Source organism: Gracilinanus agilis, chromosome 2 (genome assembly GCF_016433145.1).
Source record: "Gracilinanus agilis isolate LMUSP501 chromosome 2, AgileGrace, whole genome shotgun sequence".
Taxonomy (NCBI): domain Eukaryota; kingdom Metazoa; phylum Chordata; class Mammalia; order Didelphimorphia; family Didelphidae; genus Gracilinanus; species Gracilinanus agilis.
In genome coordinates this window covers 59788808-59802122 of record NC_058131.1, presented here as the reverse complement: position 1 = coordinate 59802122, position 13315 = coordinate 59788808, and positions in this window count along the sequence as shown.

Below are 13315 nucleotides of genomic sequence, written 5' to 3'. Positions count from 1 at the left end.
TCTCTCTCTCTCTCTCTCTCTCTCTCTCTGTCTCTGTCTCTGTCTCTGTCTCTGTCTCTCTCCTCCCCCTCTTGTCTGTCTGTCTCTATCCCCCATCTCCCTCCCTTCCTCTAAGACAGGAGGGCAAGGAGTAGGCAATCTGGGTTAAGCGACTTGCCCCGGTCACATAGCTAGGAAGTGTCTGAAGTCAAATTTGAACCCAGGACTTCCCAATTTTAGGTCTAGCTCTCTATCCACTGTGCTATCTAGCTGCCCCTCCAGTCTCTTTTGCTGCTGCTGCTCTCACTTTTTTTTTTAAAGTGCTTTTTTTTAAAAAAATTTTTTTTTTAATTTTAAACCCTTAACTTCTGTGTATTGACTTATAGGTGGAAGAGTGGTAAGGGTGGGCAATGGGGGTCAAGTGACTTGCCCAGGGTCACACAGCTAGGAAGTGTCTGAGGCCGGATTTGAACCTAGGACCTCCTATCTCTAGGCCTGGCTCTCAATCCACTGAGCTACCCAGCTGCCCCCTGCTCTCACTTTTTGAAGTGAGACTTGAGGCAAGGAGAAGACTCAGAGGGTTGTGGGGAGAATAATAACATTTGCCTCTTAGGGCATTTGACAGACAAAATATCAGACTCCCCCCAAAGTGGTCTGCAAGCTTCCAAGTGGCACACGAATACTATTTTCCCCCCAGATGGCAGCTTGTTATTCTTGTTCTGGAGAGAGAAGAGTTACACGCTTAGTTACACACCAGTAGATCTGGGTTTTTGCTGGCTCTGCCCCCTCCTCTTTAACAGAACCAACACAGGCAAATCTCCCACAAGAAAAGGCTTTGGTCTAGCATTCACCAAGAGTATAGAGAAGGACAATGACCACCCCAAGGTCATTAGGAGCAGAGCTGGTATGAGCACCTAAGTGTGAATATCCCAAGACTTCTTATTCAGACCTCAGTCCATTGTGGCCACACTCCTGCTAGGTCTCTGCTTAAGACCTTAGCTTTGTAGGCTGGTCCTACTTTATCATTTCTGTATCTAGGCAGCTAGGTGGGATCTGGTGTGAGGAAGACCTGAGTTCAAATCTATCTTCACACACTAGTTGTAAAACTGGACGAATCACTTAACCTCTGCCTAAGTTTCCTCATCAGCAAAGTAGGGATAATAATAGCACTTATGTCCCAAAGTTGTTGTGAGGTTTAAAATGAGACGTTTTCTAAAACACACAGGTAAACCTGAAAACCGTTATATAAATGCTATCATCATCATCATCATTATTATTATCATTATTGTTATTAAATTCTTTTCTCCCAAGCAACACAGTTCCTGGATTTTTTCCCAGGAGACAAGGGAAAGACGGATGGGTAATGGGTTGATGCCGGTGATTAATTGGAGAGACGATAAGCACAGACAGTTCCCACTGTATTTTTGAAATGCATTTCTGAAATCGTATTTTAAAGTGGAGTCCTGTGACATCTAGACAATTGGTATTAGACAGCTGAGGGTTATGGGCCAAGTCCTGACTTGAAAGAAGGAGAATTAGAAGTGGAGGAGATATAAGTGAAAGACAAGTCATTTCCCTTCCCTTGGACTGTTTTTGTTGGCCAATCCTTTCAGTTGTGTCTTTCTCTTCATGACCCTATTTGGGGTTTTCTTGGCAGAGATCTTGGAGTGCTTTGCCATTTCCTTCTCTGGCTCACTTCGCAGATGAGGAACTGAGGCAAACGGGGCTAAGTGATTTGCTTAGGCTCATGGAGCTGGTAAGTGTCCGAGGCTGGATTTGAACTCGGGTTTTTCTGGCTCCAGGCCCAATGCTTAATTCATTAGACCACTAGCTGCTCCAAGACAGACTCAATTTCCTAATTTCATAAATGAGAAATTTGGACTAGCTGCTACCAAAGATCCCTTCCACATTTGATAGCTAGTGTGTGTTCTAAGATCTTTTCTAGCTCTAGCATGTAGCTTCCTGAAGACCTGTGCTCGCAACAACGAATGATAACACAAAGGTACATTTATTTCAGAGAAAAGAGGGGCTTCAGGAGGTAAAGCCTAGCACCCTAGACTCAATCGAGTTGTGGCACTTCAGAGATGTAACCTTAGGCACATCAATTGATTATCAATGTTTTTTAAGCACCTCCTGTGTGCCAGAAGTGGTGCCAGTTCCCGGGGATTCAAAGTCAAAAGCAAACCAGGTGCTGCCCTCAGGGAACTTACATTCTATTGGGAAAGACAACCTACAGAGAAATAGGTGCAAGGAGGTTCAGGGAGGAAGGCACTAGCTAGGGAAATCAGGAAGGACTTCACTGCTTTCTGGGCCTCCCCTTCTACATCTGTAATAAGAGAGGATCGGCTTGGGTGATCTCAAAGGGTTCTTTGGGCTCTGACATTGTATAGCTCTGTGGCCATTATTTTCATCACGAAATTCCCATGAAGAGTCAAGCACAGTTCACCAAAGGCGAAGCCTATAGTGGTAGCATCAACCAAGATGGCTGACAATTTCCCTTAAGAATTAGCTAGGTAGCTCAGTGGATTTAGAGCTAGGCTGAGAGATGGGAGGTCCTGGGTTCAAATCTGGCCTCAGACACTTCCCAGCTGGGTGACCCTGAGCAAGTCACTTGACCCCCATTGCCTACCATTACCACTCTTCCACCTAGGAGCCAATACACAGTATTGACTCCAAGACGGAAGGTAAGGGATAAAAAAAAAAAAAGAATTAGCTCTTTCAAAGGTCCCAAGTTGGTAAGGATAGAAAAGAAAACTGGCGGGGAGGGAGATCTAATCTAGAGATAAGTCATTTGCTTTCTCCTGGACTCAGTTTCCTCATTGTATAAAGGAGAAGGTTGGACTAGCTGATTTTGAAGGTCCCTCCCATATTTGATAGTCTGTGTTCTAAGGTCTTTTCCAGCTCTAACATGTTTCATTCTAAAGACCTCTTTGTGATCTCAACAATTAATGATAGCTCTAAGATACATTTATTCCAAAAAAAGAGGGGACTTTGGTAGATAAAGAAAAAAGCCAGTCTCTGGGATAAGCACGCCTTCCCAGGGGCAGGAGAAAAATGTATTCTTTCCCTGAGCAAACAGAATACCTGATATGACATTAACTTAAGCCAAATTTCAGCTCCAAGTTTTCAAAATAATAACCTGGAATTTCTATGATGTTTTGAAGTATGTAAAGCTCCTCACACATATCTCAGTAGAACTTTACAAGAGCCTTCTGCCCCAGATGCTACGATTATTGTTGTCATCTCCTTCCTCATGATCTTGTTACTGAAATAATTGGACCCTCTAAGACCTTTATGCCAAATGGGACTTGGTACCCCTTTGGGTAGTCATTGGGTAGAGAGAAGGCAGTCAGCTCAGCATTGTCCTTTTCACCCCATCTTACAGTATGACCATTGATGATAGCCCAATCTCACTTCCATAAGGATGGCATTTGAGCCCTGGACAAACATTGGGCAAAAGTGGGCTATCATCAGAGGTTCCAAGGTTAGACTCTTTTCCTGGGGGCCACCAGGGCATGTGATCCCATCCTAGAAATTGAATCAGAAAGTACGAATGCCAAAAGGTGCCCTCTGCTCCCTTCTCTCTGAGTATCTTTGCTCTAAAACACGAGAAAATTCTTGTCAAAGATCCCTTTCTTAGCACGACATTACTACCTTTCAGTCACCCTCAGCCTGGTTTAGCCTGTCTCCAAGGTGGTTTACTGGAGTGTGGCCACTGTGCATGCTGCAGCTTCTTGGAGCCACAGGTGAAAATTGGGTGAAAGATGGATACCAAAAATGGAAGAGCAGCCCTGAGAAGAGCTCAGGAAGTCCTCACTCCAGAGGCGCTAGTCCTCCATGAACACCCATTCATTCCAGTGACTGTCTAAATCTCTCTTCACTAGCCCTAAACCACCCTGGAGTTTACAGCAGATGACCTAGCCTCCTATTTCATTGAGAAAATTCAATTTAGCTTAATTTCCTTTAGTCCTCATCTCTTACAGTGTTAAATGTTTTTTACAAAAGCAACAACTTTACCTTCTTTTTAGAAAAAGCTAAGTATCAGCTCTAAGACAGAAGAGTGGTAAGTGCTAGGCAGTGGGAATTAAGTGACTTGTACAGGGTCACACAACTAGCAGGTATCTGAGGTTAGGTTTGAACCCAGATCCTTCTGACTCTACTACTAGGCATATATGATATGATAGTCTGTGTTGTAAGGTCTTTTCCTTACAGGCTGGCACTCTGTCCAGTGAGCCACCAGTTATCCCTCTCTGCTAAATGTCTTGAAAAGGATACCTATAAACAATGCCACCACTTCCTTACTGCCTCTCTCTCTCTAATTAGGCTTCTATTTTTGTTCTCCATCCACCCCAGCCCACTGTACCGAAACTGGTCTTTCAGATTCAGATCCATGACCTCCTGGCCCTCAAATTCAACAGCTTTTTAAAAGACTTCATTCTCTTTAATCGCAAAATTTTATTAATGAATTAATTGAATTGAATTAAAATTAATTAAATGAAATAAAATTTTAATCAACAAATAAACATTTGTTAAGTGTCTACTCTGTGCCAGGCACTGTGCTAAGCTCTGGGGTTATAAAGAAAGTCAAGACTGTCCCTGCCTTTAAGAAGCTCACAGAGCTTTGCTTTGTATCAGTTCATATAAGTCTTTCTGCGCTTCTCTGGATTAATTTTGCTCATCATTTTTTACAGCACAGTAATAATTTTTTGGTTTTTTTTTTCATTTCATTCACATGTGACAATTTGTTTATCCATTTTCCGGTTGACGGTTAGGTTTCTTTATTTCCAGACCTTTGCTACCACAGAAAGTGACAATTACTAGAAAAGATGTAAAACTTCTTACCTAATAAGAGTTGTTCTGATTTGTATTTTTCTTATCATCAGTGAAATGGAGCATTTTATATGGTTTTCAGAAGTTTGACAATCTTCTTCTTTTGAGACCAGCTTGTTCATATCCTTTTTTTCACTTATCTTTGGGGATCTTTCCAACTTCTGACATTGTGACCAATTTCATTCTTTTTTTTTTTAAACCCTTAACTTCTGTGTATTGGGTCCTAGGTGGAAGAAGAGTAGTAAGGGTGGGCAAAAGGGGTCAAGTGACTTGCCCAGGGTCACACAGCTGGGAAGTGTCTGAGGCCAGATTTGAACCTAGGACCTCCCATCTCTAGGTCTGGCTCTCAATCCACTGAGCTACCCAGCTGCCCCCAACCAATTCCCTTATAACGTATAGTTCTTCCTCTCTTAGTTTCAAAAATATCTTACCCTTGTGGGTCATTTTCTACTTCTCTAACTACTCCTCCATTTCCTTCACTGACTCCTTTTGCTCGTCTTAATCCCACAATGTGGACATTTCTCTAAGATTCCTTCCCAGCTTCCTCCTTTTCTCTTTCTCTCTTGCTAAATACAGTCACTCCCATGGCTTCAATTACGTATTCCTTTTATGCAGATGACTCCTATCCTATATCATTCCTCTGAGCTCATAGCCTACATCTTTAAAAAAAATTAAATTTTGGGGGCAGCTGGGTAGCTCAGTGGATTGAGAGCCAGACCTAGAGGTGGGAGGTCCTAGGTTCAAATTTGACCTCAGACACTTCCCAGCTTTGTGACCCTGGGCAGGTCACTTGACCCCCATTGCCCACCCTTACCACTTTTCTGCCTTGTAGCCAATACACAGAAGTTAAGGGTTTAAAAAAGATAAAAAAAAATTAATTTTTTTTTTTACCAATTACATGCAGCAACAAATTTCCAAACAAGTTTTTCTAAGTTATATGATCAAACTTTCTCTTTCCCTCCCCTCCCTTCCCTCTCATGGTCATAGCCTATTTCTCTAATGGTCCATGGGGCATCCCCGTCTGGATTCTCCACTATATCTAAAGTTCAACATGTTTTAAACCCTGCATATTAGCTTTTTCATTAAATGAACCTGCTCCAACTTCTGATTTTCCTGCTTCTTCATCATTCCTCTAGAGTCTCGAGTTAGCAGTTTTAGAATCAGCAGTTTTGACTCTTATCTTGCCTGTCCAATAAATTTCCGATTCTTGTCACTTTTTCCTCCATGACATATCTGAAATTGGCTATCCTGCCTCTATTTCCAAAACTACCACAATAGGCCTAATCCACATTACTCTTACAATAATCTCCTAATTGATCTTCCTGCTTCCGTGCTCCACCTCTTACAATCTGCCCTTTGCCCCTTTGCCAGAATAATTCTCATTATGCATAGATCTGGTTATCTTACTCCTCTGATTTAAAAAAAAAATCATCAATGGCTCAAGATTGCCTACTTAAAGAAAAATTTATTTGCCTGGCATTCAAAGCCATCTGCAATCTGTATCACCATACCTTTGCAGTTTTGTCTCAATACAATATAATAAACATTTGTTAAGCAAATTATTTTCTGCCTCAGTTTCCTCAACTAAAAAATAAGGTTAATTATAGCACCTACCTCCCAGGATGTCAGTCACTGAGTCCAGTGCTAAGTGCTGGGTATACAAATAATAATAAAAAAAGACAATTCTTGGCCTCAAGGAACTTAAAATCTAATTGAGAATGACAATACAAAAAAGAAGCTGGAAGTGGGGAGGAGGGACTCCAGGGATATTTTTTCTTTTCTTTTTTTTTTTTATCTATCTTTTTATTTATTTTTTAAATATTTTATTTCTTTAGAAACATTTTCCATGGTTACATGATTCTTGTTTTTACTTTCCCCTTCACCCCCCTTCACTTCTCCCCCCATATCCAACGGGCATTTCCACTGGCTTTAACATGTGTGATCAATCAAGACTTACTTACATATTATTGATAGTTGCATTGGTGTGGTCGTTTTGAGTCTACATCCCGAACCATGCCCGCATCAACCCATGTGTTCAAGCGGTTGTTTTTCTTCTGTGTTTCTACTCCTGCAGTTCTTCCTCTGAATGTGGGTAGCGTTCTTTTCCATAAATCCCTCATTCCATAAATGTCCTGGGTCATTGCATTGCTGCTAGTACAGAAGTCCATTACATTCGATTTTACCACAGTGTATCAGTCTCTGTGTATAATGTTCTTCTGGCTCTGCTCCTTTCACTCTGCATCAATTCCTGGAGGTCTTTCCAGGAATTCCTCCAGTTTATTATTCCTTTGAGCACAACAGTATTCCATCACCAGCAGATACCACAATTTGTTCAGCCATTCCCCAATTGAAGGACATACCCTCCTTTTCCAGTTTTTTGCCACCACAAAAAGCACAGTTATAAATATTTTTGTACATGTCTGTTTATCTATGATCTCTTTGGGGTACAAACCCAGCAATGCTATGGCTGGATCAAAGGGCCGACAGTCTTTTATAGCCCTTTGAGCATAGTTCCAAATTGCCAGCCAGAATGGCTGGATCAGTTCACAGCTCCACCCGCAATGCATCAATGTCCCAATTTTGCCACATCCCCTCCAGCATTCATTACTCTCCCCTTCTCTCATTTTAGCCAATCTGCTAGGTGTGAGGTGATACCTCAGAGTTGTTTTGATTTGCATTTCTCTAATTATTAAAGATTTAGAACACTTTCTCATGTGCTTATTGATAGTTTTGATTTCTTTATCTGAAAATTGCCTATTCATGTCCCTTGCCCATTTATCAATTGGGGAATGGCTTGATTTTTTTATACAATTGTTTTAGCTCCTTGTATATTTTGAGTAATTAGACCTCTGTCAGAGTTTTTTTGTTATAAATTTTTTTCCCAGTTTGTTGTTTCCCTCCTGATTTTGGTTGCATTGTTTTTGTTTGTACAAAACCTTTTTAATTTAATATAATTAAAATTATTTATTTTACATTTTGTAATTTTTTTCTAACTCTTGCTTGGTTTTAAAATCTTCCCTTTTCCATAGATCTGAGAGGTATACTATTCTATGTTCACCTAATTTTTTTTATAGTTTCCTTCTTTATATTCAAGTCATTCATCCATTCTGAATTTATCTTGGTGTAGGGTGTGAGATGTTGATCTAAACCTAATCTCTCCAGGGATATTTTAAGAAATTGCCTTCCCTCCTTACCTTACCTTCTGTCTTGGAGTCAATACTATTGGTTCTAAGACAGAAGAGTGGTAAGGGCTAGGCAATGGAGGGGGTGGGGGGAGTTAAGTGACTTCTCCAGGGTTACATTGCTAGGAAGCATCTGAGGCCAAATTTGAACCCACAACCTTCTGTCTCTAAGCCTGCCTCTCTATCCACTGGGCCACCTACACCTCCCTCCCTACCCCAAGCAGGGATATTTTGTTCTGTGTAGTTGAAACCAAGCAGAGCCACAGTTGGAAAATGTCTCCTTTTAATCCCCTTCATGTTCCAGCCAAACTTAACTGGTTTTTTCCCCCCACTTCCTATTGAAACGCTCTAGAGGAAGCTAGGCAGTGCAAGTAAATAGAGCGCTGGCCTAGAATCAGGAAGATATGAGTTCAAATACAGGTTCAGCCACTTGGCTCTAGGTGCCAAGGAAGGAGAAACAGCTCACATCCTGAAAGAAGCCTGGAAATATTTAGCAGATGTACGTTCCCAAAGCTTTGGGTGCCCAGCTGTTTCTCTCATCATAATCTTAACTTCTGGCCAAATTCTCTGCCCTCATGAAGCTTTAGGCTGGTGTTAATCCTCTTGAACGCTTGAAATTGGCCCATGAGTGGTGAAAGAAGGAATTTCAAGGAAGAGAGAGCCCAGTAGAGAGTCAGATGCAGTTCAACACGAGAAGGATTCGGTGTCTACATGGGACAGAGTGACGAGGTGATTGTGGGGCCTTGGAGAGAGTGAGCAGTGAGTGAGAGGATTCTGTGAATGTGTATGGAGAGAAGAGATTATGAATTCATGAATTCATGAAATGCTAAGTGCTAAGACAAGTGCTAAGAACTCGGAAGACCCAGGCCACATCCATGATCTGAGAGGGACTCTGGGGGGAATCCAGAGGTCTTACTGACCCCTGCCTACATGGTGTATAGACTAGGGATGAGTTACTGTTGATAAGATCTGGTTTTGTATCACTTATCTGGAGCAGGTATTTTCTGAGCTCTTCCTAGGTTATTTTGGGAAGAGAGTGCCCAGGGAGACTCAGAGCAATGTAGGGCACAGGACACGCCTGGTTGTGAGTGACAATTATGGGACACTAAGTCTCAGCTAAAGTTTTTGTTTTTTTAACCTCCCTTAGTACCTGGCATTGTGCTCTGCAAACAGCAGGTGCTTACTAAATGTTGGTTAACCAAATGAACAAATGTATGAATTAGGTGACCTGGCTTCTAAGGCGCTTTCCAGTCCACACACTCTAAAAATATGATTCAATGATTCAGTGTAATGTAGTATTGGCTTTAGTGTCAGAAAAACAAATCTTGGCTTTGCCAGTAAACTGTGTGATCTTAGGCATCTCTTTTCTTCTCTGAGTCTCATGGGAGGAGATTGTTCTAGGGTCTATCCCAACTTTAAATTTATTATTCTATAATTTAATATGAGAGGCTAAGGAGCACTTTTTAACCCGGCTTTTGTGAACCTGGTTTCTGTTTTTCACTAAAAACTTATTTTAATAACTATATTTCAGTATAATTTATTTCCTTTGTAATTTAATATATTTCATTCTGTGCATTTAAAACTTTATTCTTTTTAAAAGTTAAAAAAGTGTTTTTTTTACTCCCCCCCCCCATGATTCTAGTCATTTCCTTCCCATCTTCCCTGCCCCCTCCCAGAGCTGACAAGCAATTCCACTGGGTTATACATGTGTCATCACTCAACTCTTATTTCCATATTATTCATTTTTGTAATAGAGTAATCTTTTAAAACTCAAACAACAAATCCTAGACCCATATAAACAAGTGATAAATCATATGTAAAACTTTATTCTAAAAAGGGTCTGTAAGCTTCCCCGTACTTCCAAGGGAGGCCCATGACACACAAAAATGATGGAGAAGCCCTGGACCGGAGCATTTTCTCTTCTCAGCTACCAATTCTGCAAGTCACTATTAAGTATTCTGAATAGATTTGCTGTGTGTTAGGGCTTGGAGCCAAACACAAAATAAACTCCTGGACAAAGACATGACCTAAGTTTATTCAAAGCCCAAACAATTGCCGGACCTTATTTCAGAAGGAGAGAAACATTTCTTACTTTTGGCAATAAGTTTCTATTGAGATATTTTAGAAGATAATAGGGTTTTGAGCTAGAAGGGACATTAGAGGTTGTTTCATCGTGAAACTATAGATTGACAGCTGGAAGGGACATCAGAGGTCATCTAGTCCAACCCCCTCCTTTTACAGTTGGGGAAACTGAGGAATCGATCTGTAGCAATTGATCAACACACATTTATCAAGTGACTGCTATGTGCCAGGCTGGGGATACAAAAAAAAAAAAGTAAAAGACAGTCCCTGCCTTCACTGAGCTTACAAAATAATGGGGAGACGACATGCAAGCAAATCTATTCAAAGCAACCTGCATAGAGGATAAAAAGGAAGTAATTCACGGAGGGAAGACACTGGCTTCCTGTAGAATGTGGGATTTGTAGAATCATAGACGGAATAAACACAAGGCAGTTGAGGTGGATGGTGCTAGCAGGCTGGGCAATCAGGAAGGTTTCATGAGGAGGTGGCATTTCCACTGAGCTTTAAAGAAAACTGAGAATTCTGAGGTGCAGAAGTGAGGAGGGAGCCATTCCAGGGATGGACCTGTGCAAAGACACAGGAGGATAAATGTCATGCGTGAGGAATGAGAAGGCCAGTTTGGCTGGAATGAAGAGGAAGGTATAATAAGGCTGAAAAGGTCAGCTAAAGGACGTGTGAAGGGAGGAGCTTGTCTTCAATGCCAGTGGGCTTGAGTAGGGAAGTGCTGGATTTTATTGACCAGAGAGTGAGATGGTTAGATCTGGTTCACTTTGGCAGCTGGGTAGGGGGAGTCATGGAGCAGGGAAGCCAGTTGGGAGGCTATTATAATAGCCAAGAGACAGGTAATGAGGACCTGAATTTAGATGGTAGTCATGTGAATGGAAAGAAGTTGATGGAGATTCAAAGATGTTGTGGAGGCAGAATCAACAAGACTTAGCAACTGATTGGATAGATCCAGTAAGAGAGATTAAGGAGTTAAAGGTGTTTCTGAGATGGCAAACCTGAGGATGATCAGTCAGTCATTCAACAAACATTTATTAAGTGTCTGCTGTTAGAATTGCTCTAAGCACAGGGATATTAAGAAAAGCAAAAGACAATCTCTGCCCTCTTGGAAATCACAGTTTAATGCACGTGTGTGCGTGCGTGCGTGTGTGTGTGTGTGCGTGTGTGTATGTGTGTGTATGTGTGTATATGTGTGTATGTGTGTTTGTGTGTGCACTCATACATGCAAATAACCAGATAAAAATGAGATAGAGATAGAATAAATTGGAGATAATCAACAAGGGAAGGTACCAGCATTGGGGGGAATGGGAAAAGCTTCCTAGAGAAGGAGGTATTTTAGCTGGGATTTGAAAGAAGCAGAGGTGAGGAGATAGAGAATTTCAAACATGGGAGAGAACCAGTGAAAATATCTGAACTTGGGAGATGGAATGTTTTGTTGGAGAAACAATAAGGAGTCCTGTGTCACTGGATCACAGCCTACATGGGGTTAAGGAGTAAGAAGATTAAAAAGGTAGGAGGGGGTAGTTAGGTAGATACTTTCTAGCTGTGTGACCCTGGGCAAGTCACTTAACCCAAATTGCCCAGTCTTTGCTGTTCTTTGATTTTAGAAATGATACTAAAACAAAGGGTAAGTGTTTAAGAAAAAAGAAAGAGAAAGAGAGGAAGAAAGAGAAAAAGAGAGGAAGGAAGGAAGAAAGAAAAAGAAAGGAAGAAAGAAAGAGAAAACAAAAGTAGAAGGAAGGAAGGTAGCTAGAGTAGATAGAGAGAAATAACAAGTCTTGGAAGAGGGATATATAAACAGATGAATAAAAAGTTAATTAACAATTCCAGATAGCATATGCTAAGTGATAAATGAATGCTACATCAATGAATAAGGACTCTAGGAATTCAAAAGAGGGAAGGGATCTGTTTTAGCCAGGATGGTAGCCTGGAAAGGTTCAGGAAAGAGAAGGTAGAACTTAAGTTGAGTCTAGCATCTAACCAATATACCCTCACTCCCCTGTAACAATGTATTCCAATTCCATACTAATCATCAAAGAAAAAATAGACAATCTGGAGTGCTGAGCTTGAAACTCACACATACAAAATAATGGTCATTGTTACTTTTCCTTGTTATAACTATAAATATTGTAATGTTGGTATTGGGTATTGATAGCCAAATAATGGTAATGCCCAGCTGTTATAGTAAACTAAAGCTGTCAGGGTTAAACTAATTTGTAGACAGTGGATGGAAGGCCAGAAACAGTTAAATACAACTCTAATTTATTTTCTTCTATGGGAAGAGGTAGGGAGAGGAAATAAAAGGATAGAAATTAGGATTTGGGAGTAGGATAGGAAATCTATTAACCTTATACTAATATTTCTGAATAGAACCCCTCCCCAAAATAACTGCTTTCTTTGCAGCTTCTTCTTGTCTACCAAGGTAGACCTACACTTAACTACGTTCATTGACTAAAGATTAAATTTTGTCTTACAGACCTTTGCTAAAGGATGAACCTTAAATTTATAATGAACTCCTTAACTGAAATCCAAAAGCTGCCAAACCAATTGTCAGAGTGACCTCTTGACAGAGAGCAAACCTGAACAGCTCAGGACTCCTCTTCCCTCAAATCCAAATGGCAGATAGTCCAGCTGCTCAGGTCGTTCTGAAAAGAACAGACCCCCCAGTGACTGTCTTCTTCCCAACTTCATATTACAGATAAAATCTAAAACCTTCACTGTCAAATTCTCCTGATGTAGATAGAAATCTGACCCAGCACTTTCCAACTCCACTCAGCCCAAACCAGGGCAAAATGGAGTCCCAACTGACCTTCTTCCCTGGTTTTATGCTTTCTCCTTAGAGGTCTGGAAGCAAGATCTGTCTGTTCTGTCTCTTAAAGGAGATAGTGTACAAATAAAAAAAAACACCTTTCTCTGACCTAAACTTCTGCTCCTGAGGCAGAATATACTAAATAAAACTCCTTATAACATCCTAGAAAAGTAATAATCAGCTTGACAATTGGGATGATAAATTATCTTAAACATTATTTGAAGGTGGTGGCAAATAGAGTTGTTCTCCAATTCAGGAAGACTTGAGTTCCAAGTCCTACCTGACATATATTGGCTTTGTGATCCTGGGCAAATCACTACTGTCTGTGATCAGGTTGGACCTCACTCTGCTACATTCATATTATATATTTTTTCTCAGGATAGAATCAATCTATAAATCAATAGTATTTCATAATGAGGAGACACTGTGA